This window comes from Mustela nivalis (genome assembly GCF_964662115.1).
Source record: "Mustela nivalis genome assembly, chromosome: 8".
NCBI lineage: Eukaryota > Metazoa > Chordata > Mammalia > Carnivora > Mustelidae > Mustela > Mustela nivalis.
In genome coordinates this window covers 84,447,404-84,470,129 of record NC_139027.1, presented here as the reverse complement: position 1 = coordinate 84,470,129, position 22,726 = coordinate 84,447,404, and the positions used below count along the sequence as shown (strand labels likewise).

The window sequence follows — 22,726 nt, the reverse complement described above, 5'->3', positions numbered from 1 at the left end:
GCGGGCCACGATTGGTCGCGCTTCCTGTGACGTCCAGGGCAGAAGCCAAAGATTCCTTAGGGCAATCTCGCGGGAAAGGCGGGGGGGGGGGGGAGCAGCTAGATGTCCTTTACCTCTGTATATGGCACTTGTCGCTTCTGAAATTGTTTCTGTTTCCTGATCCTCCTTCAAGATGATGATCTTAGGTCAGAGACTTTAATTCTTTGTAACCCCATGGCCTCACACATAGTAGGTTCTCAAGTATTCCCTGAAGTAATACTCTGAATTAACCTGCTCACGTATGGAAATAATAACAAAATTACTAGTGAAAAGGCCAGGCATTTGTTAGACATTAACGATGTGCCAGGCACTGGATTTAATATGGATAATCTTGCTCCTCAGAATAGCACTATGAAGTATATGTTATGAGAATGTTTATTTTCCAGGTGAGAAAACAGGCATTGGGTAATTTGCTGAAGACCAGAGATTGAGGAAGTAGCAAGCCAGGCACTTACGTACATTTTCTCTGCTCTTATAACTACTATGAAGTAACAGTTTAGAACGTATTCTTGTAGGTTTCCGCGATGATATAATCCTTGGCAATTCACTAAGAACTTTCTTCTACTTCTCTTTCATCTTTTGTGGGAGAGATACACATCCCAAAACATTAGGCACATTTAAAACTTGCAGGCTGGTCTAAGTGTTTTGCGAACAGCAACTCTGAGATGCATCCTCTTACTGGAAGTCATTGCACTAAAACATGTGAACAACTCCGAGGACGCTAAAAGATAAACCTTGAAGAAGCATTGGAAAATAAGTGAGATGCTAAATCAAAAAGATAATGTAAGCCTTAGAGGTGTTTTGCAATTTTTCTTTATCATTTATGTATATGATATTTTATCTAGAAATTGACTTTCAAAACTGGGCGGAAACTTCAGTTAGTCCGGTTCTTTCATTTTAGTGTTGAGGAAGCTGACCTGAAAGACATTGAAATGACTTGCCCAAAATAGAACGGAGTTTTAGACCTGAGCTGAGGGAGGTATTTGGATGTTCTAATTTGCAGTTAAGTGCATTAACTTCATTGTATTAGAATCATGGTATTTTATATCCAAAATCTGATTACATTTTCATAACAATAGTGAAATTAGTGTGGCTGGTGTTATCCTCATTTCCCTTTCTAGAAGGCATGTTATTTTAATGGCAAAAGCAGTTGTCTTGGAAGGAGCCTGGGCTTGAAAACTAGACCTTAGTTCAGATTTTTTTTTTTTCCTGCAGCAAAACGAGACCATGGGTGAGTTACTTAAGTCTCTCAGCCTCAATCTTATCAGAAAAAATTGCTGTGCTAACATCTGTGAAGAATTATCAAAGGAGTACAGATTATATAACACACTTGGCACAGAGCAGGTGCTTATTAACTGGTAGCTGTTTTTTTAGAAAGTATTCAACCATAATTATGAGGCAGTCTACAAAACTGGTGAAAGGGCAGGCTTTGGAGTGGCCCAGACTTGGATTTTAACCCTGGCTCCAGCACTCACCTAGGGCAAATATTTCATGTCTCCCCACTGCAGTGTCCTCACCTGTGAGGTGGACACTGTAAGGCTACCCCACAATGTTGTGAGGTTGGAGCCAGACAATGTAAAGTGCTTCCTCTGTTGCCACTAACTGGAGATTTGTTGTAGTCTATTGATTGTCATCAAAGGAAGCAAGTGGCAGGATGGTGGTGTGGGTGGGGGAAAAATTGAGCTTAAGAGTCTGAAAATATGATTTACATCCTTGCTGTGCTCTTTTACCCTGTGGTTTTCTAGACCAATCACCTAATCTAAAGCCTCAAGCTCTTTATCAGCAAAAATGTTTTGTGAAAGGTAAGATCTGTTCTCCACCCCCGCCCCCCCCTTTTTTTGTTAATTTCCCAAACGTACTTCTCCGCTTTAAAACTAAATCCATTAAGATAATTCCAGTTCCCTCTGAACCAAAAATCTCTAGAGGGAGTGTCTCCTGGGGCAGGAAAAAACATCAGATTCAGAGAGGAGGAAGTAGATTCAAACACAAACATTTGCCTAAGGAAAGAGAGACTATTTGATAAAGCCTGCCCCCACTGCATCCTGGGCAGAGCCTGGGGGATGGAGCCTGAGAGAATTTGTGGCAGGTGACTGTGCTTTAATCAGAATTTCTGATTTAGGAATTGGGGTGAAGGAGAATTTGCATTTCTAACAAGTTCTGAGGTAATGTTTCAAATATGTGTGGGCAAAAGGACCACCTCACAGAAATTTCTGCCACATCACAGGGCAAGGAAGCCACAGACATTCCTCAGTCCTCAAGCTAAGCAGTTGCCTTGATTGGAAGGACCAGGCCTGTCAGCACCGGAACAATGCAACTGAAAACCAAACACTAGAGTGGACAAAGAACATCTCAGAACCCTGTGGGGACCAGTGATGCTAGGACCTGACATCTCCGGCTTCCTATCTTGGCACTTTAGAAATTCCCGGACCTGATTAACACAGGCCTGGGAAAGAGGGAGGGCCTTTGTTGATAAGATTATTGTCACTGAGGCTGAGTGGGGGCTTGAAAAAGAAATAAAACTCAGTTACGGAAAAAAATTCTATTTGTTACACATTTGAGTTTGTAGACTAAAGTTCATTCCTGCTACTCTGTTATCTGTGAGTATTCTATAGTAACCAACAGTATTTATGTTTAGTATTTATAAGAATTTTCTCTTTACTCAAAAATCATGAGGTTTTATTCTTTAACATTTTTATTTGGTGCCTATACTTGAGAAAAACAAACTGAGGGATACCAATAAACACTTCCATGCCTGGCACTGCCTCACTAGGTTATGAGTTCCTGTAGAACAGGGTGCACACATTTACTCTGAGTCTCCCATCTGGTTAGTAGCACACACAATGCTTGTATTTAGTAGGTACTCGGTAAATGTTCAATGAATGAGTCATGAATAAAATATGTACTGACGACTTTGGGCGTTGATTCTCCTTGTTGGTAGTGTAATATTTAAGATAGTTATGTTATGAATATTTTAGTATTCTCAAAAATATATTTGAGCATGAATAAAATTAAAAACTTCAGGGCACCTGTGTGGCTCAGTGGGTTAGGGCCTCTGCCTTCGGCTCAGGTCAGGATCCCAGGGTCCTGGGATGGAGCCCCACTTTGGGCCCTCTGCTCAGTGGGGAGCCTGCTCCCTTCTCTCTTCTGCCTGCCTCTCTGCCTAATTGTGATCTCTGTCTGTCAAATAAATAAATAAAATCTTTTTAAAAAGTTAAGGAACTTCAAAGTGAATATAACAGTTTGAAGAGTTCTTCACATTTTTGACCTGGGTTTTTAGGTGTTTAGAACAACAGTTCTGCTTCAAGTTTCAAATAACTACTTTCGCTGCCGCAGTAATAATTAATGGTTATATTTTTATTACCATTTCTTATTCTTTTTATGATCAGATCATAATAAAGATGCATTTGTGGACTTCAACTACTCATCCCATAGATAACCCTTTCATGAGCTTCTCGAAACATTGTTTTGTCTTTGGGCTCTGGGTACCCAGCAAAATGAATATGAGCAAACCTTTCCTGATTCTCAGGCACTTCCTAACTCAGCCCTCCTGTGACCAGACTTCTAGAGCACATTACTTTTTGCCTTAGGATTGGATTAGGTGGGTCTTTCTTTCACATATTCCACTAAATCAAGGGTTCTCAAAATTGAGTGATTATTAGGGTCAACTGGAGAGCTTGTGAAAAACCCTTTGCTGGGCCCCAGCCCACAATTCTGATTTAGGAAGTTTGGAGTAGGGACATGGGAATTTCCATTTGCAGGTTCTGAGATGATGTTGATATTGTTGATGATTGACCATACTTCCTAAACCATTGCACAAAATTAAGTTGCTTGAGGGCGGGGTCTGGGTCTTCCTCATTTCAGGATCCCCAGCAGCCTCTGCCATAGTACCTGGGACATGGGAGTAGCTCAAGAAATAGTGGACTTGGGGGCATCTGGTTGGCTCAGTGGGTTAATCCTCTGCCTTCAGCTCAGGTCATGATCTCGGTCCTAGAATCATTGGCCTCTCTGCTCAGCGGGGAGCCTACTTTCCCCTCTCTCTCTGTCCCTCTGCCTACTTGTGATCTCTCTCTCTCTCTCTCTCTGTCAAATAAATAAATGAAAAATCTTTAAAAAAAAAAAAAGAAGAAATAGTGGACTTGAATAATAGTTCAAAGTTTATTTTACTGAATTTAGATTACAGGTATATGAATATATGTACATATATCCTTAAGTGAGCTAATACATGTAAAAGCTCTTAAAACATGACATGTAGTGAACTAAGTTTGCTTAAAAAATAATAAATGTGATCTTTCTTTGCTTAACTTCATCGTCTAAAATGATATCCAAACGTTCAAGAGATACGCTCTTAATAACACTGCTTATAAATGAGAGTAGCAGAATGTTAGCATTAAAAGCCTCTTTTGAAGATAGTCCAGTTTATTAACATTGAGCATCAGGGATTTTCAGAATTGGTTATGTGCTTCCTACATGCAGATAGATACAGTAAGAACATGACAGACACACTCGTTGCCCTCACGAGCTGATAGCCAGTGAGGAAGTGAGGAACCCAGTATGAGGAAGTGTAAGTAGAGGATATTAAGTTTGGGGAATGACTAGAAACTATGAAAGGATTCCCTTGTATCTTATAACTCCTGATCATCATTAATCTGTCAGAACTCATCTTTTGCATATTCTATAAAATTTTGCTCTTAACATGTTTAGTATGGGCCCAAGGATAGTTACTAAATATTAATAAATGAAGTTGAAAATTCTTTCGAAAAACATATGACTTTGATATTTCTTCTTCAGTGTAATCAATCAAAACAACACTAGGAAATTAGAATAAGCCCAATGCAGATATTTGCACGTATACAGAATAATTATTTATATCCAGGTGTCTGTCATATGTGAAACAGACTTCTTGGAAAGTTCCAGGAAGAACAGATGTTTCTAGGTGGAATCATGTGCACATGTGGAACTTGCCATTTTAAGAATCCTATGGGAAATCTTTTCACAAAGGAAATAATTATTTCAGAATTATCTTTTTCCCCCTCTTTTTAGTTAATACACACTTTGACTTCTCGATTATTTAAAGCAGAACACAAATGCTCCATCAACTAACCAATCAATAGAATTTAACTTAATAAAAAAGATTTACTGTGGTGTTGAATTCCGCATTCTTCTTCCTGCTATATTCTTACCACCATGGAAACTGGGACAAGTCTTTGGGACTTTGCTTTGAGGGCAAAATTGGGCACATTACTAGTGCCCACTTCACAAGGATATGGCAAGGCTTAAATGAAATCATTGCTGTACCACCAGCATCTGGCATTCAAGAGATGGCCACCTCTGCAACCAGTTTTGCACAGCTCTCTGTATGATGTAGAGTAGGGCACTAACATAGAAAAGCACAAATCCTAGGCTCAGCTGGGTCAGTGATTAGGTGATGGTCACTCACATATTCTCCCAGAGCCTGGGCAGAATGAGGCGACTGGGCTGAATTTGCTCTGATGCCTTTCTGCTCCCTGGCTCCACTGGCTGCAGGCCTCCTTGGATTTGAGTCCACTCACTACCTCTTGCCCTTGAAGTGCAACTGCTGGTCATAGCTCTGCCCTTCAGGGAAACCAGTTCCCCATACCAATGCTAATCTGGTTCCACAGGGCAGAACTGAAGCACTCGTTGGGCGGCTGGGGGAGGAGGGGGCATGTGTGTGGCCATGAACTTACAAGGGAGGTGGGTAAAGGACAGGCCACCGAAGATTGCTTCTTGTTGTTTCTTTATTTCCTTTTAACTTTTTTGGGGGAAGGGGTCATTGTTTCTTCTCCCTTTGAAACAGAAGACTGCAGAGTAGAATCCAGTATTTGCCTCCAGATTCAGGATAACAACTGTTTTACAATCCCTTGGGGGCGGTGGCAGAAGAAAACTGGGGCCACAGCTCACTGATGGGTTCTAAAGTCAAGGAAAACCATTTAGAAAATTTGCCGTTTATATGCTAATAATGGAACGCTAACAACTCTGGAGGAAGGTTCCTAACTGTTCATCTTAAGACTGGATTTTGACTATATATTGAAGAGAGAGATTTCGTGGATTTGTAGTATCCCAGGATTCTTCATTGCAGCTGATGACGCAAAGGAATAGCTACTGATAGACTTTACTAAAGACCCAGGACTCCCCTTTAAAATAAATGCGTCATGTAAACGTACAGTCCTCTCTAGGGATCTCGTTCGGCCCCAGGGGCTCTGGATTAGCCAGGGGCTTGGGTGTGTTGGGCAGCGCCTATGCAAAGGGACACTTCAGCCCCACAGCGGGTACTACCCGCTAGCCAACTCCCCAAGCCCAACTCTGTCAGATGACAGCGCGGTCAAGCCTTTCCAGGACTCATTGACTGATATGGTCCATTCATTCACTCGGCAGGCATTCCCGAGAGCCTACCCTCTGCCCAGCGCCGCGTTCGTGTTAGAAACTGAGCGGCGAGCAAATCAGGGAGGGCCCGTGTTTTCCCGAAGCTCTGAGTGCCGCTGGGGGAGGAGAAAATACCTTAACAACAGCAGTCCCCGCCGGCGCTCCTGGGGCACCCACCCCGTGCCAGGCGGTGTTCTAAGTGCTTTTACACGAATTAACTCATCTGACCCCGCGCACCACCCCGAGGCGAGCGCGCAGTAGTGATCCCGGCAGGCGGGAGGAAACTGAGGCCGAGGGGCAGCCCACCACGGCGCAGCTCGCAGTTTAAAGCCGTCTCGGGCGCGGGGCGGCGGGGCGGCGGGGCCCGGCTGGACCGCGCTGGGACCGCGGCGCTCCCGCCCTCCGCCGGCGCCGGGCGGCCGCCCCACGTGACGGGAAGCAGCGGCGGCGGCGGCGGCGGCGGCGGCGGCGGCGGCGGGGCCGGGCCAGCCCAGGAGCGGCAGGCCGGGAGCCGGCGGCGGGCGGCGCGGGGCCCCAGGCCGCAGGGTCGGCGCGGGACCGCGGAGGCCGGCGGGCGCCGCGCGGGTGAGTGCCGAGGGCGGTGGCCTAGTGGGGACGGGCGCCGGGTGCTGGGGGCAGCGAGCGGAGGGGGTGGGGCGGGGAGCGGTGAGGAGGGGGTTCCTAGGGGGGTGGGGGCGGGGCGCGAGCCGGCAGGTGTGTGTGAGTGGGGAGGAGGACAGGTGTGTAGGCCTGGGGGGGCGGGGGCTTGTTGGGGTGAGCCAGTGTGCACGTGCGTGTGGGCTGGGGCAGGTGTGCCGGGGCTTGGGGTCCGCGGGTGTAGATGATGTGAGAGGTGTGTGTCTTTAGGCGGGTTAAGATCCAAGAAGACCCAGTCCCGGGTTTGGGGTAGGCTTTCGGTTCTCTGGCGGGGAGGAGCCGAGGACTCCACCCCTGCGCCCCTAGCCCCGCCACTCCGTGTAAGGAATGGTTTTGTCGCTTTAATTGATGTTTCCTGGAGCTCTTGGGATTTCAGAGTTCAAATTCCGGGTCACGTTTGGGCCTGAATTGTTGCCCCTGAACTGGCAGACTGGGCAGGGGTATGCCAGGGGAGAAGGGAAGAGACCTCAAGGGCTGGAAGCTGCCACCCCTATGGGATTTTTTCCTTTCCATTGCCTTCTGGAGGTGCAGATGGAAGTTGAGTTCTCCGCTTGCCTCTTGTGGGTTATATGGGTACGACTTTAAAGACAGGAGCTGTGGTCTCCATTTGTCTGCCCCTGTCATTGCTTCTTCCCAGGGGTTGTTGGGTGATCCTCGGAAAGTCCCCCCCACCCCCCCCACCCCCCGCCCCAGCCTGGTTTTCCTGGGGATTCTATCTGGTGCTGAAATTGGGGTTCACACAGCTTCTTATTGCTAATGGATTGTATCCAGCGGGCACTGGGGTCAAAACCTGTCGGAGCAGGGTTTTATCCTTGACGAAGTGCTTGTGGTTAGCCTCCTGTCCATCCGGAGTGAGGGCAGGCGGCTGCTGGTGTGATTTTAGTGACAAGTGAAAGAACTGACAGGTATGTGAGGAGGGTCCTAGGGCAGTGTGAATGGCGACCTGAGTCAGAACTGAGGTCGTGGGTGGGCCTGCCTGTGCCCACTGCTCCCTCCTGATGGGGACTTGCATCTCTCTCTTGGTCAGCAGGAAGCTCTCAGAGCTATGGTCAATTAATAGGAACTTCTGGCTGGCTACTTCCCTTGCTTTTTCCTTCCATTTCTGCTAGCCGGGCAGATTCAGCAGTCATTGAAGTGGCCTCTTTGATGTGTGGCACCGGAAAGAGTACTGACCAGAATCCCTTGGAACTGTCTGCAGTGAGCCTTCCTCGGCCTCCAGTTCCTCTACAAAACGGGGACAGTGCTATTCCACAGTGGTGATGAGCATGGAGCTTTGGGTTCATACGCTGTTCCTGCCGCTTCCTAACTGTGAGCCTTGGGCAACTGATGGAAAGTTCTGCATCTCGATTTCCTCAATCAAAACAGTAGTCATGGGGTGCCTGTGTGGCTCAGTGGGTTAAAGCCTCTGCCTTTGGCTCAGGTCATGATCCCAGGGTCCTGCCTCTCTGCCTACTTGTGATATTTGTCAAATAAATAAATCTTAAAACAAAACAAAACAGAAGTCATATTGAAAAGATGCATGTGCTCTAATAAGAAACTGCATTTGGCACAGGGCCTGGCACTTAGTAGGTCCTCAATTAATTAGTAATAAATGTAAATGAGGCTGTAAAGCTGTATCCCAGCTCTGAAAATCAGTAGTTTTATGCTCTGAGAATTTTTTTTAAAGGTATTTATTTATTTGTCAGAGTGCGAGCGAGTGAGCATAGACAGGGGGAGCAGAAGGTAGAGGGAGAAGCAGACTCCCCGCTGAGCAAGGAGCCTGATGCAGAACTCATCCTGGGGTCCTGGGATCATGACCTGAGCCACAGGCACACCCTTAACTGGCTGAGCCACCTGGGGGCCCCTGCTCTGAGAAATTGTTAACCCGATGAATACTTTAATCTGGAGTTAGACTTATAGTGGGTTCTGAATTCCAATTGGCTGTACACATTCACAGTATACATTTTACAAAGATTTCAGGTGAAAGTTGTGGCACTGCCCCTCACTTTCAGGTCCTCTGCCTTTCCTCCTGCACTCATGCCTGGTAACAGCGGCCCTTGGTCCAAGGGCCTGTGGAGAGCTTATCCACCACCAAGGGGCTGGGGAGATGGGTTGGGGGGGGCTTCCTCCAGCCTCACCCAACCCTCCAACAACAGCAGTTTGTAAGAGGGCCTCTTCCTCTAGTGGACCAGTTTTAAAAGCCCAGAACTCCCTATTTTAAAAATGCTTTTTCTAGGCCCGATTTGCAGCTAGCATTTCTGTTTAGGGAGGAGGAAAGAAAAAGTAGTTGTTACGATTTCTTCCTTCACACCAGTATTAAAAATGTGCGATCCTTTAAGGAAGCATGAGGACATTTTTCTTACTGCTTTAAGCCTCTTCATCTTGGTCTGAATCCAGTCCTCATTAGAAATACATTAAAGAAATCCTTTGTGGTAGCCAGATGTTTGGATACTGCTGGAATAATTTGGCCAGGACTCTACAACTCATCTCCTCTGTGGCCCACCTGACCCATTTGGCTTTATTAAAAAACACGTAACTCCTAAATGAACGCAGAGGTAACAAGTCAGTTCGGGGCCACCCCAAACGAGCTTGAGTGTTTGGTGCAAAAGAACAGGAGCACTCATGGAGCATGTTGTGCAATCTTGCAGATGATTTGAGAGCAAGATCTTTCTCTTTTCTCGAGAGTCAAGTAACTGCTTTTGAGTAAATGAAAGACTCAAGAAAATGCTGAATGTAAAAGAGGACAATGGCCTAGCTTCCAGCAGGCACTCCACAATTCTTTGTGGCTCTTTGAAGGTCCGGTATTGAGGAGATGCACTAAAAGAGATGCCCTTGAGACCTAGTGCCCCCCTGCTCCTCTTCTGTCCCCTCCTTCCCTTCCCAAATCCCTTCAGTTGTAACTGCTGACAGTATATATAGGGTGTATATGAAATACACATACATAGACATGCCGTGTATATGCATATGGTATGTGTATGTGTTTGTATGTACATAGTGTATACATACTTGAGGATGCCTGCATATCATACGTATGCATATAGAGTGTGTGTTTATATGTATAATATGCATAGTGTATTTGTGTGTGTCCATTTACATATGTGTATTTACATGTACGTGCCAAGGAAAATGATACCAGCTATGAATAATTACATAAACATATGAGCCTTGCTACTATCAGGATGACAAAGGTGACGTTAGACACGAGCTGTGTTTTCTTCTTCTTTTAGATGCACTTTCGGCTCACTGGAGCAGATTTGTTAGTGCGATAGCTAGTCTGAACACTATTTCTCTCACATGAGGGCAAAGATAACATGAAGCACTTCTCTGGTTGGGTCCTTATCAAAAGAGGAAAGTGTTGTCTGTGGAACAAGTGAATACTTTTGCTGTTGATTCCTGGCAAATTTAAGATTGAGTCACGAAGGAGATGGCTGTGAGAAAGCGGAGAACATGGGACAGGAGCCAGCCTGGGGTACCGTTCCATAAGAATTTAAGTCACACAAGCATATATCCTGTTTTGATAAAATTACTAGGTCAGTGGGGCAAAGTGGGAGCATATATATCATTTCTGCGTCTGAAATTTGGTATGGTGGTGCTGACACTGCACCACATTTGCTAAGAGCCATTTATTTGTGACTGAAGTTGCTGAGGGAGCCGTGGTGCGGGGGGTAAGCTGTTTGGCGGCAAGAAGGTAAGCTGAAGGATGATAAGAGGGTTCCTCTTCTGGACTCAGCATGGGAAAGTGAGGGCCCCGCTGGGAACAAGTGTCCCTGAGTGAGCTATGACAGGACATCATCTGAAGGCCTCGTACCGTGGTCGCCTCATGCTTAGAATTGTCACTTCCTTCAGGAGGACTGAATTCTCAAAGAGGATCTGAGATCAACTTGCCCCCTTCGGTCCTTAGAGTGGAAAGAATAGGGCCATGAAATCAGAAACAGGAACTGGGGTTGAAGCTGGTTTCCTCCCGTTGTAGCTGTGTAACCTTGAACAAGCCACTGAAAAATGTCCACGTCCATAACAGTATCCACCTCTCAGAGAACTGTGGGAGTGGAAGAAAATCATTTACATCACGTGTGTGGTATCCAAACCCAGGGCTTTTGGGGCTCTCAGGGAGTGGACGTGAGGGAATCTGCAGGGGCTGTCTTTGGTTGGTGCCCCTCCTCAGTCCACACTTGGAGCAGTCTTTACCCCGAGGCAGGCTGTATGTGCGGTGCTTAAGGGAATGGGTGCTTGAGTCAAGCTACCTGGGTGGGAATCCAGCTCTCCACGGTCATTTTGCTTTTCTTTCTTTTTTTTTTTTTTTAAAGATAGATATGTGAGATTTTTTTTTTTTTAAGATTTTATTTATTTGACAGATAGAGATCACAAGAAGGCAGAGAGGCAGGCAGAGAGAGAGAGAGGAGGAAGCAGGCTCCCTGCCGAGCAGAGAGCCCGATGCGGGACTCAATCCCAGGACCCTGAGATCATGACCCGAGCCGAAGGCAGCGGCTCAACCCGCTGAGCCACCCAGGCGCCCTCATTTTGCTTTTCTAATCTGTTTCCTCATCTGCAGAATGGAATAATGATAGTACTTACCTATAGGCTCCTTGTGAGCCTGGAGATACTACTTAACAAAGAATCTGGCACACACTGAGTCTTCTAGAAATCTTTGCTCCCTTATGGTACTGTTATTAACTACCCTTCCTCCAGAGGAGCTAAAGAGGAGTATAGGGGAAGTCTATAGTCCAGTCCAAATTTCTGTTTTACAAGGAGGCAACAGGTACAGAGGCTTGAAGTGACTTGGCCAAGTTCATGAGCAGATGTCCAAGCTGTGGAGTGCACGATCCCCAGACTGATGTTGAGAATGCCTGCTTTGGACCATTCCTGCTTGACCACAATTCTCTGGGTTAACTCTGGGGCCCAAATCCTTACCTTGGAAGCCTTCATCTCTGTTCTTTTCCAGCTCTGCTGACCCCAAACCCTACTGGTCTCCCTCAGAGCCCTTTGCCTGCCTGCTTCTCCTGAAGCTCATAGTATATCAGATTTTGGACCCAGTGGAATCAGCTCACATTTGCCCCAGTTCAGTCTGAAGTTGTCGGTGAAGAAACACCTCAAATGAGCAGAAGTCCCAAACCTTCCTCTTTGAAATGCATTTTCAGGAGGTAAAAACAAAACAAAACCAATAAACTCAATTTGTAGGTATTACTGATACACATCATTTTAAGCTAGGACACCAAACTTGAGAAAAAAATCACCTCCAAAAGTAACTCAGTAAAGCAGCAAGTAGAATCACCTCAGCATAGCCTGAGGCTCTAGGGAGGTTCTGCTGGATGGCTAGTCACTTCTTGCTCTCCTCTGTCCTTATGGGTTAGTGACACCCAGATCATTCTGAGCATCTCTTCTCCATTTAACAAAGGAGATTCTTGGAGCTCCTTTTTCTCTGTCCAATTACTCGAAGGCAAGATAAATAAATCAATAAACTGTGATTACAGTTATCTTCTTAACTTTCTATTTTGAAGTGCCTGTGGGCTTACGGAAGAGTCTGGGAAGAGTACAGAGCTCACGTATGTCCTTCCCCAGCTTCCCCTTTTGTGAGCAAGTGTGGTACAGTGATCCAAACTAATATGTTAACATCAGCGTTATTAACCAAACTTATATACACTAATCATTTTCAGCGGGTTTTTCCACTGACCTCTGTTTTCTGTTCCCTAATCCTGCTTCTGATCCAGTTTCCCCACATTGCATGTGGTTGGCATGTGTCCTTGGCCTCTGACCTATGACACTTGCTCAGTCCTTGCTCTTCGTGACCTTAGTGACTCGTGAGGAGAGTCAGGGATTTTGTAGTTTGTCCCTCAGCTGGAGCTCAGCTAGTGTTTTCTCATGATTAGGTTGTAGTGATCAATTTTTGTCTAAAATACCCCAACAGCAACATGCCTCAGTTCCATTTTATTTATTTATTTATTTTAAAAGATTTTATTTATATATTAGAGAGAGAGCACACAAGTAGGCAGAGAGGCAGGCAGAGAGAGAGGGGGGAAGCAGGCTCCTCACTGAGCAGAGAGCCTGACACGGGGATCGATCCAGAACCCTGAGATCATGACCTGAGCCGAAGGCAGAGGCTTAACCCAGTGAGCCACCCAGGTGCTCCCTCAGTTACATTTTAATTTAAGGTTGGGATGCAGTCCATGGCCGTGCCTTCCACCCCTGAAACAGCAGCGGCAACTGTGCAGAAACTTTGCCGGCAACTTTGTGCTGAAACTGTCCCTAGCACTCTGCCCGAGCCCCAGTATTTGATTCCTCTGGCCATGCCCCTGCTGAGCCAGAACAGAACTTTCTTCTTTTTTCCCATCATGTCTCTTCTTGCTTCCATGTCCCCAGTCCCCTAAGTACACTGGTATATTCCCTTGAGAATTTAGGGGAGATCTGTCAGAGGACCCAGTTGCAGTTTAAGAAGCAAAAATGTCAAGCTTTCTTATCATTGGAAAAATTGTGACTACTGAGTCTTTAAATCCTACCAAGTTTCATCTGACTTTCGAGTGGTTACTAAGATAAATTCTCTATTTTTTCCTTTGGATTTTTAAAAAAAGATTTTATGTATTTATTTGATACAAAGAGAGAGAGAGAGAGAGAGTTACTTCTGCAGACTGAAGGCCACTGTGAACACCCATAGGAAGTAGGGATGTTTACCACTTAGTTTTTTTGGTTTTTTTGTTTGTTTGTTTTGCCAGAACATGTTCTGCCTTTATTTTTTTAATTAACATATAATGTATTATTTGCTCCAGGGGTGCAGGTCTGTGAATCATCAGGCTTACACATTTCACAACACTCACCATAGCACATACCCTCCCCCATGTCCATCACTTAGCCACCCTATCCCTACTCCCCTACCTGCCAGCAGCCCTCAGTTTGTTTCCTGAGATTAAGGGTGTCTTATGGTTTGTCTCCCTCCCGATCTCATCTTGTTTCATTTTTCCCTCCTTCTGCCCCACCTCTCAAATTCCTCATATCAGAGAGATCAGAGAGATCGCTCAGCATAACACTCTCTTGTTCTATCCACATTGTTGCAAGTGCAAGATTTTGGGGGTTTTTTGATGGCTGCATAGTATTCCTGTGTGTGTGTGTGTGTGTGTGTGTGTGTGTGTGTGTACATACCACTTCTTCTTTATCCATTCATCTGTTGATGGACATCTACGCGCTTTCCATAGTTTGGCTGTTATGGACATTAATGCTATAAACATTCGGGTGCACATGCCCCTTCGGATCACTACATTTGTATCTTTAGGGTAAATACCCAGTAGTAGCACTTTGTTTTTAGTAGGGACTTTGATTACGATTTTATTTTGCTAATTTAGCACAAAGCAAGCATCTGAAGGTAGTTTGCAGTGGAAGAATTTTTGCTAGCAAGATTTCCCTCTTCCCACCCAAGAGCGAGTTTTGAGTCTGTGACTTGGCTGTTCGTTCAGTCAAGAACATAGCATAGGAAATAGAGGTTTCCAGATCAAAGGAAAATGAGTGTCCAGTCCCAACTACCTGCCCTGCTTGATGCTCACAATGAGCGTGTGGTGAGAGGGAGGAGGACAGGCAGGTCAGAGCCCAGGACTCCCTGGACACCGGGCAGTAGGTCACAAGCCACTGTCCACACTGTTTCTGCTTTCTGTAGTAAGCTGACCTGAGCTGGGCTGATACCAACTAGCCAAGCCCATCTCCCGACGTTTCTGGCTGGCCCAGATCCAGCGTGGGTCAACCTCCATGGCTAAGATCACAGAAAATGGTTCCCCTTACTGGTTTCTAACTTTTCCCATCCAAAATGTCTCTCAGGACCAGCCTGAACCTGCATGGCAGTCAGCAGAATGTTGTTCTGTGTTATGGGGCCCTCCTTTTTGGATCTTTCTTCCCCACAGTGATGTGCTATCAGCTCTGCCCTCTGTGTTTCTGCTGCCCGACCTGATCACAGGGGACCATGTAATAACCCGTTGACATGGAGCCAAAAACAGCTGATGGAGCCCAGGAGGCGCTGTGTTCCCTCCCAGCCCTTTCCAAGAGCACTGAGGGCGGTTGACGGCTTTGCTTAACTCCCTTCTAGGTTTGGTTTTTTGAGTTGGTTTTTTCAGTTTTCATGAAGGTTTTCCCCTGTAATGGATATTGGTATCTGTTTATGTATTCATAGTAAGTATATTTACCAGAATAAGTGAGAAACTTCTTTTTTTTTTTTTTTAAGATTTTTTATTTATTTATTTGACAGAGAGAGATGACAAGCAGGCAGAGAGGCAGGCAGAGAGAGGGGAGGAAGCAGGCTCCCCGCTGAGCAGAGAGCCCGATGCGGGGCTCGATCCCAGGACCCTGGGATCATGACCTGAGCCGAAGGCAGCGGCTTAACCCACTGAGCCACCCAGGCGCCCCAGTGAGAAACTTCTTAAGAAACATTTTTTTTCCCCATAAAAGGCAAGTCCTTTATTAAAATGGCAAAAAGCAAATTTTTTTATAAGTCCTTGTTTTGTATAGAAATACTGCAGGTCACAGGAACAGTGTGACAATGCCTGCACATTTTCAGGCATTGGGTAAAAATGTACCTGCTTTCCTGTGATCAGCCAGTGTGGGGTTACGGGTGAAATATGCAGTCCCCCCATGCCCACCTCCGACCCCAGCTTTGACCCTCACACATTACCTCTCTCCATATGTACAAGTGACTACAGTTGGCAGATGGGAGTGAGGCAGTGCTTTTCACTGTAGGGATTGCTGTGCTGTTAAATTCAAACAAACCATTGTGGTTAATGGTACCTCTTTCCTGACTCATGGTTTCAGACCCTTGAAAAGGTGCTCAGAGAGTGGTTTTGGCTTAGGATCCCTCTTCACAACTGGTCAGTTTGTAGAGTCGCTTGGATACTCACAGACTTAGATCTTGGCACTTTACAACTCAAGCAACTAGCAGACTCAAGAATTTGGAATTGAATGTAGCCGGGTAATCAGGAAACAGGGTCTACCAGGGACTGATATGAGGAAGTCAATAGCTGTAACTCATCTTTATACTAGGAGCAGAAAAGTTGCCTGAGGTTGGGTTTTTGAGGGCTGCCTATCTTATGCTGAGTTTGGAGTTTATCTGTGAGGCAGCAGCATACTTTCCAAAACATTTTAAGGACAGTGAAAACATGGTGCTGTTTTAGGCATGAGGTCCATGTTCCTGCCCATCCTCCTGTATGGCTGTGAACCTGGCCTGACTTCAGCCCAGACATTGGGATGACTGTTTGATCTCTGTTCACTTATGATGGATTGCCAAGAAACTCAAAAGAAATTAATGTAAATTGAGAAAAATAGCAAATCTGACTTTTGACAGGTGTCCTTTTAAAATGTAGACGAAGAATGAATCTTTAGCTTGTTATAGGAAGGCACCTGCTATAATAGGGCTGTCCTACCCATTGGTGAGTTTTTGAGTTTTAACCCTCTGACGTGATCTCTGGTGCACATAGAGCTGACAGGGCTCTGAAGTGGTGGTTTTATTTTATTTTATTTTTTTAAGATTTACTTATTTATTTATTTGACAGAGAGAGAGAGAGAGAGAGCAAGCACGCACAGGCAGGGGGAGCTGCAGAGGGAGGGAGAAGCAGGCTGCCCACTGAGCAGGGAGCCTGATGGGGGGCTGGGTCCCAGGACCCCAGGATCATGACCCAAGCTGAAGGCAGTCACTTAACCGACTGAGACACCCAGGCACCCGAGTTTGTTTCATTTTAAAGTGTTGCTGTAATTCTCCAGTGGGAGATGTTTTTGCAGACACATGGGACACCTTATCCATTCATGAAGTTGCTTACATATTCTATGTACATTCTGTGACAGCAGCTAGCAGAGTGTCATTCTATTAGTTCAAGAATAATAATGAGTGATAAAGATCTCATCTTAATCAATGTCACTTTATCATAGCATTCTTATAGCAGAATGTATTTATTTCTGTCTCAGATCAGGGGTCCATGTATGTGTTTTTTACCTATATAAACATATACACGAACACACACAGATGTATTTTTTTTCTTTAATCTTATAATGTTGCACTACAAGCCTGTTTCTACATCGAGATAATCTCTTTCAAACATTGTCTTAGTCCATGTTTATTCTTTCTGTGTGACTTTTTTAAATGAGTCCTCGCCTTGGTGGGATTTAGTACAGAGAAAATGAAGAGGGAGCAAGGTACTTTGTAATTCCAATCTTGAACTGGTTCAAAAATAAGAGTGGAGATACAGTTGACCCTTGAAAAACATGGGTTTGAACTTCATGGGTCCACTTATACTTAGATTTTTTAAATTTAAATACAGTACTGAAATCTTTTTCTATAAATGCAGAACTATAGATTTTTTCTATGTATACAGTACTCTTATGATTTTCTTAATAATATTTTCTCTAGCCTACTTCATTGTAAGGATACAGTATATAATACATATACAAATATGTGTTAATCTACTGCTTATATTATCAGTAAGGCTTCTGTTTAACAGTAGGCAACTAGAAAGTTAAGCTTTCGGGGGAATCAAAAGCTACACGTGTACACAATTTTGAATTGTGCTGGGGGTTGCTCAAGGGTCAGCTGAGCTTATGTGGAAGGTGAATTGAAGCTGGGGAGAGGTCCAGGGGGGAAGAAGCTGGCCTCCTGGGAGCTGGGACCCCCGAGGATGCGTTTACCTTCTTGGGCATCCCATCATGTGTTAGTATTTTCCTCTGTCTTTAAGAATCTAGGGGGATTTGTGGGGATCACTGATAGGCTGACTGACGTATATTGGACTTTGTAAATATGGGTACAATGTAAAGTAAGCACTGGATTTAGATGAACTGAGAAATTAGAAGTAAACCATTTATGTCTATGATAAATGTTTTCATTCAGTGAATTTTTTTTAACTATTTTTCAAAAGATTTTATTTATTTATTTATTTCACAGAGAGAGAGAGAGAGAGACAGAGAGAGAGATCACAAGTAGGCAGAGAGGTAGGCAGAGGGGGAGGAAGGGAAGCAGGCTTCCTGCTGAGCAGAGAGCCCAATGCAGGGTTCAATCCCAGGACCCTGAGATCATGACCTGAGCCTAAGGCAGAGGCTTAACCCTCTGAGCCACCCAGACGCTCCCATTAAGTGAAATTTTAAACAAGCAACGTGCATTTTGTGAATCTTACCAAGTTCATTAGGCTGAGCTTCTAGGTCTGTTTCCCCAGTAGGCTGGTTTGGGGAAATGAGAGGATTTTTAGTAGGTGTGTGTATGCACACATATTATTTAATTACTGTTCAGTACACTTAAAGGAGTATTTATGGAGTATTTATAGTCTGAATTAAGATATAAGGAATAATAATAAAAGCAACCTCAGTTTGGGGCACCTGGGTGGCTCAGTCAAGCGTCTGACTCTCAGTTTTGACTTAGTTCATGATCTCAGGATCTGGGATCGAGCTCTGCATTGGGCTTCATGGTGAACAGGGTGTCTGCTTCAGGATTCTCTCTCTCTCCCCCTGCCCCTCTCCTCCAATAAATAAATAAATCTTAAAAAATAAAATAAAGCAACCTCTGCTTAAGAAGCAGAACATTACTAATACTTTTGAAATCTAGCCTATCCTTACTCTCTATCCTGCCTCCCTGAATTTTTGTTTATCATTCCCTTACTTCACGTTATGATCTTAGTATATATGGCTGAAACCCTAAACAGTTTATTAGAGGGACTGTCATATTTTTGAGTCTTACAGAGCCTTGCATATCATTCAGTGTAGAGTACTCTGCAGTTTACCCCTTAGCTGGAGATCTGTCCTTGTTGGTAGCTGCAGCTCTTTCTCTCCTGCCGTTCAGCGCTGTGTCCTGTCCACGGATCGTGAGCTGCTCCCAGTGTCCCTGTCTCAAACAAGATTGCAGCCAGTGATGTTCTTGCTTATCACCTGGTGAACATAAATTCTGTAAGCCACGTGCCTAGAAGTGGGATCGCTGGCTTACTCCTAATGTCAAGGTCTTCTCCATGGTTCCAGAATGGTCTTGCCAGTTTAGAAGATTCTACCAGCTCTGTAGAGAGTTCTCATTGCTCCCATGTTCTTGCAAGCAACTGACATCATCGGACTTCAAATGTCTTGTTGGTTTCACGGTATAAAATGAAGTCCCATGGTCGTTACAATTTGCAGCTGCAGATGATGAATCAGGTTGAGCATTCTTTCATGTCTGTTGGCTGTTCATGCTTCTTCTGAGAGACACATGCTCACAGATTTTCCCCATTCATCTATGAGATCGTTGTTACTTTCTTTCTGCAGGAGTTCCCTGTATCATCCAGGGATTTTTTTTTTTTTTGTCATTTTCTTCACAATATCTTTTAAAGAACGGAGGTTTTACATTTTAGCATGAACGAAGTTAATCCTTTTTTTCCTGGTCTTTGTACTTTTTCTTGCACCTTATTTTGGAAATTCTTCTCTACCTGAAGGTCATAAACATATTTTTTCCATATTTTCCTCTCAAAGTTTTAAAGTTATGCCTCTCATTCTTAAGGATCTTAATCTGTCTGGAGTAATTATGATCCATGGTAGAAGGTAGGAATTGAGTTTCTTTTTTTTTCTTCTATGCAGGTATCCAGTTGTCCTGCACTGCTGATTGTTATTTTTTTTTTATTAACATATAATATATTATTTGCTTCAGGGGTACAGGTCTGTGATTCATCAGTCTTACACAATTCACAGCACTCACCATAGCACATACCCTCCCCAGCGTCCATCACCCAGCCACCCTATCCCTCCCCGCCACCTCCAGCAACCTTCAGTTTGTTTCCTGAGATTAAGAGTCTCTTGTGTTTTGTCTCCCTCCCTCGTCCCATCTTATTTCATTTTTTCCCCTCCCTTCCCCCCACCCCCTGCTCTGCCTCTCAAATTCCTCATATCAGAGAGCTCATATGATAACTGTCTTTCTCTGATTGACTTATTTCGCTCAGCATAATACCTTCTAGTTCCATCCACGTCGTCACAAATGGCAAGATTTCATTTCTTTTGATGGCTGTATAGTATTCCATTGTATATATGTACCACATCTTTATCCATTCATCTGTTGATGGACATCTAGGTTCTTTCCATAGTTTGGCTATTGCAGACATTGCTGCTATAAACATTCAGGTGCTTGTGCCCCTTTGGGTCACTACGTTTGTATCTTTGGGGTAAATACCCAGTAGTGCGATTGCTGGGTTGTAGGGTAGCTCTATTTTCAACTTTTTGAGGAACCTCCATGCTGTTTTCCAGAGTGGCTGCACCAGCTTGCATTCCCACCAACAGTGTAAGAGGGTTCCCCTTTCTCCACGTCCTCACCAACATCTGTCGTTTCCTGGCTTGTTAATTTTAGCCATTCTGACTGGTGTGAGGTGGTATCTCACTGTGGTTTTGATTTGTTTTTCCCTGGTGCTGAGTGATGTTGAGCACTTTTTCATGTGTCTGTTGGCCATGTGGATGTCTTCTTTGCAGAAATGTCTGTTCATGTCTTCTGCCCATTTCTTGATTGGATTTTTTGTTCTTTGGGTGTTGAGTTTGATAAGTTCTTTCTAGATTTTGGATACTAGCCCTTTACCTTATATGTCATTTGCAAATATCTTCTCCCATTCTGTCCGGTTGTCTTTCAATTTTTTTGACTGTTTCCTTTGCTGTCCTGCACTGATTATTGAACATGAAAGATTCTGCATACAGCCCATGATAAACAGTGCCGCTCTCGTCAAAGTGGGAGGTTCCAGGTGCACACATCTGTTCCTGGGAGCCTGGACATGTTTTCTTGGATTCACTTCGTACCAGTACCCCGTTATTTTAATAACCATAGCTTTATGTCACACTTTATCTTTTGAGTCAAGTCTCCTTTGCTTATCTTTTCCAGAAGTGTCTTGCTTTTTTTGAAAGGCTCTTCTCTGCCAAATGACTTTCATAATCTTCAAGTTGAGTTACACACACATTTACCAGTGAGGATTTTTACTGAAATTGCATATATAGACTCTAAGTGCATAGCCCAGTGAATTTTGACAAATCTATGCACCTGTGTAAGCAATACCGAAAACAAAATCTAGAATGTTTCTGTCATCCCGGAAAGTTTCCTTGTGTCCCTTTCCATTTGGTTCCCCTTTGTCTCCAAGGTAAACATTGTTTCGATTTCTGTTGCTAGAGAGGAGAGTTGCCTACTTTTGAACTTCATATAAATGAACATATACCAAATGTGTCTCGTTTCTTTCATTCGGTGTTTTTTATTTCATTCATATTGTTGCTTAGCAGTAGTTTATTCCTTTTTACTTCCAAGTTATGTGAACACCCCACTCTGAAATGGATACAAATGAGTAAAACTGAGCTGTTTCCTGTTTGGGGCTATTATGAATAAGGCTGCCCTGCCGTGTTCTGGTAACAGTCTTTTTGCAGGTATTGATTATATACTCGAGAACTGGAAACATTCAGAGTGAAATTATGGAATAACAGTGTATATGCATGTTTAACTTTATTTTTAAAAGTCTTATTTCTGTGAAATAAGTCAAGCAGAGAGAGTCAATTATCATATGGTTTCACTTACTTGTGGAGCATAACAAGTATCATGGAGGACATGAGGAGTTGGAGAGGAGAAGGGAGTTGGGGGAAATTGGAAGGGGAGGTGAACCATGAGAGACTATGGACTCTGAAAAACAATCTGAGGGGAATGAAGTGGTGGGGGGGGTGGGAGGTTGGGTTACCAGGTGGTGGGTATTATAGAGGGCACGGATTGCATGGAGCACTGGGTGTGGTGCAAAAATAATGAATACTGTTATGCTGAAAATAAATAAATGTAATTTAAAAAAAAAGTCTTAATTTCTGCAGTGATGACACCATTTTGTTTAATTGAAATATAGTTGACATACAGTATTATTAGTTTTAGGTATATAATGATTTCACAATTCTATACATTACTCATTGTTCACCATGACAGGTGTAGTCACCATTTTTGCCATACAGTGTTACTACAATATTATTTTTTTTTAAAGATTGTATTTATTTATTTGAGTGGGAGAGAGAGAGGAGGAGGAGCAGAAGGGGAAGGAGAGGGACAAGTGACCTCCATGCTGAGCAAGGAGCCCAGCATGGAGCTCAATCCCAGGACCCTGAGATCATGACTTGAGCTGAAGGCGGATGCTTAACCGACTGAGCCACCCAGGTGCCCCTACAATATTACTGACTATATTCCCTATGTTGTATCTTTCATCCCTGTGACTAGTTTATTTCATAACTGTAGATTTGTATTTCTTAATCCCTTCACCTATTTCACCCGTCATTCCAATCCCCTCCCCTCAGGGAACCTCCAGTTTATTTTGTGGTTCTCTATTTTTTTTTGTTTGTTTGTTTTTGAGGGGTTGTTTTTTGTTCTTAGGTTTTGTTTTTTGGATTCCATGTGTAAGCGAAATCATATGGTATTTGTCTTTCTCTGTCTTGCTTACTTCAATTAGCATAGTACTCTCTGGCTCCATCTGTGTTGCCATAAGGTCTTTTTTATGGCTGAGTAATATTGTAGTATGTATATTTTATATAGATATATACAGACATATATGTAACATATATACATATCATGTCTTCTTTATCCATTTATCTATCAATGGGTGCTTGATTGCTTCCATATCTTGGTTATTGTACATAATGCTGCAGTAAACCTAAGGGTGCGTATATCTTTTTGAATTAGTGTTTTTATTTTCTTTGGGTAAATACCCAGTAATGGAAT

At 44.0% G+C, this 22,726-nt stretch overlaps 1 protein-coding gene and 1 long non-coding RNA gene across 5 annotated transcripts in view; both read left to right on the top strand.

Moving 5' to 3' along the window:
• The first annotated feature begins 82 nt into the window (after positions 1-82).
• LOC309871113 lies at positions 83-2,948 on the top strand. Of its 4 annotated transcripts, none has more exons than XR_014315039.1 (4): positions 83-185; positions 426-494; positions 1,785-1,841; positions 2,264-2,948. It is a non-coding gene; the product is annotated as an uncharacterized lncRNA (long non-coding RNA). The 4 variants fall into 4 exon arrangements; XR_014315040.1 differs by having other exon boundaries at positions 426-822; XR_014315042.1 differs by lacking the exon at positions 426-494 and adding an exon at positions 555-822 and having other exon boundaries at positions 87-185.
• Positions 2,949-6,880: 3,932 nt separating this feature from the next.
• TGFBRAP1 (transforming growth factor beta receptor associated protein 1) overlaps positions 6,881-22,726 on the top strand; it is a 74,190-nt gene continuing 58,344 nt past the window's right edge. Inside the window, exon 1 of the mRNA XM_082743794.1 lies at positions 6,881-7,005. The gene's annotated coding sequence lies outside the window, so the exon portion shown is untranslated. The remainder of the gene's footprint in view (positions 7,006-22,726) is intronic.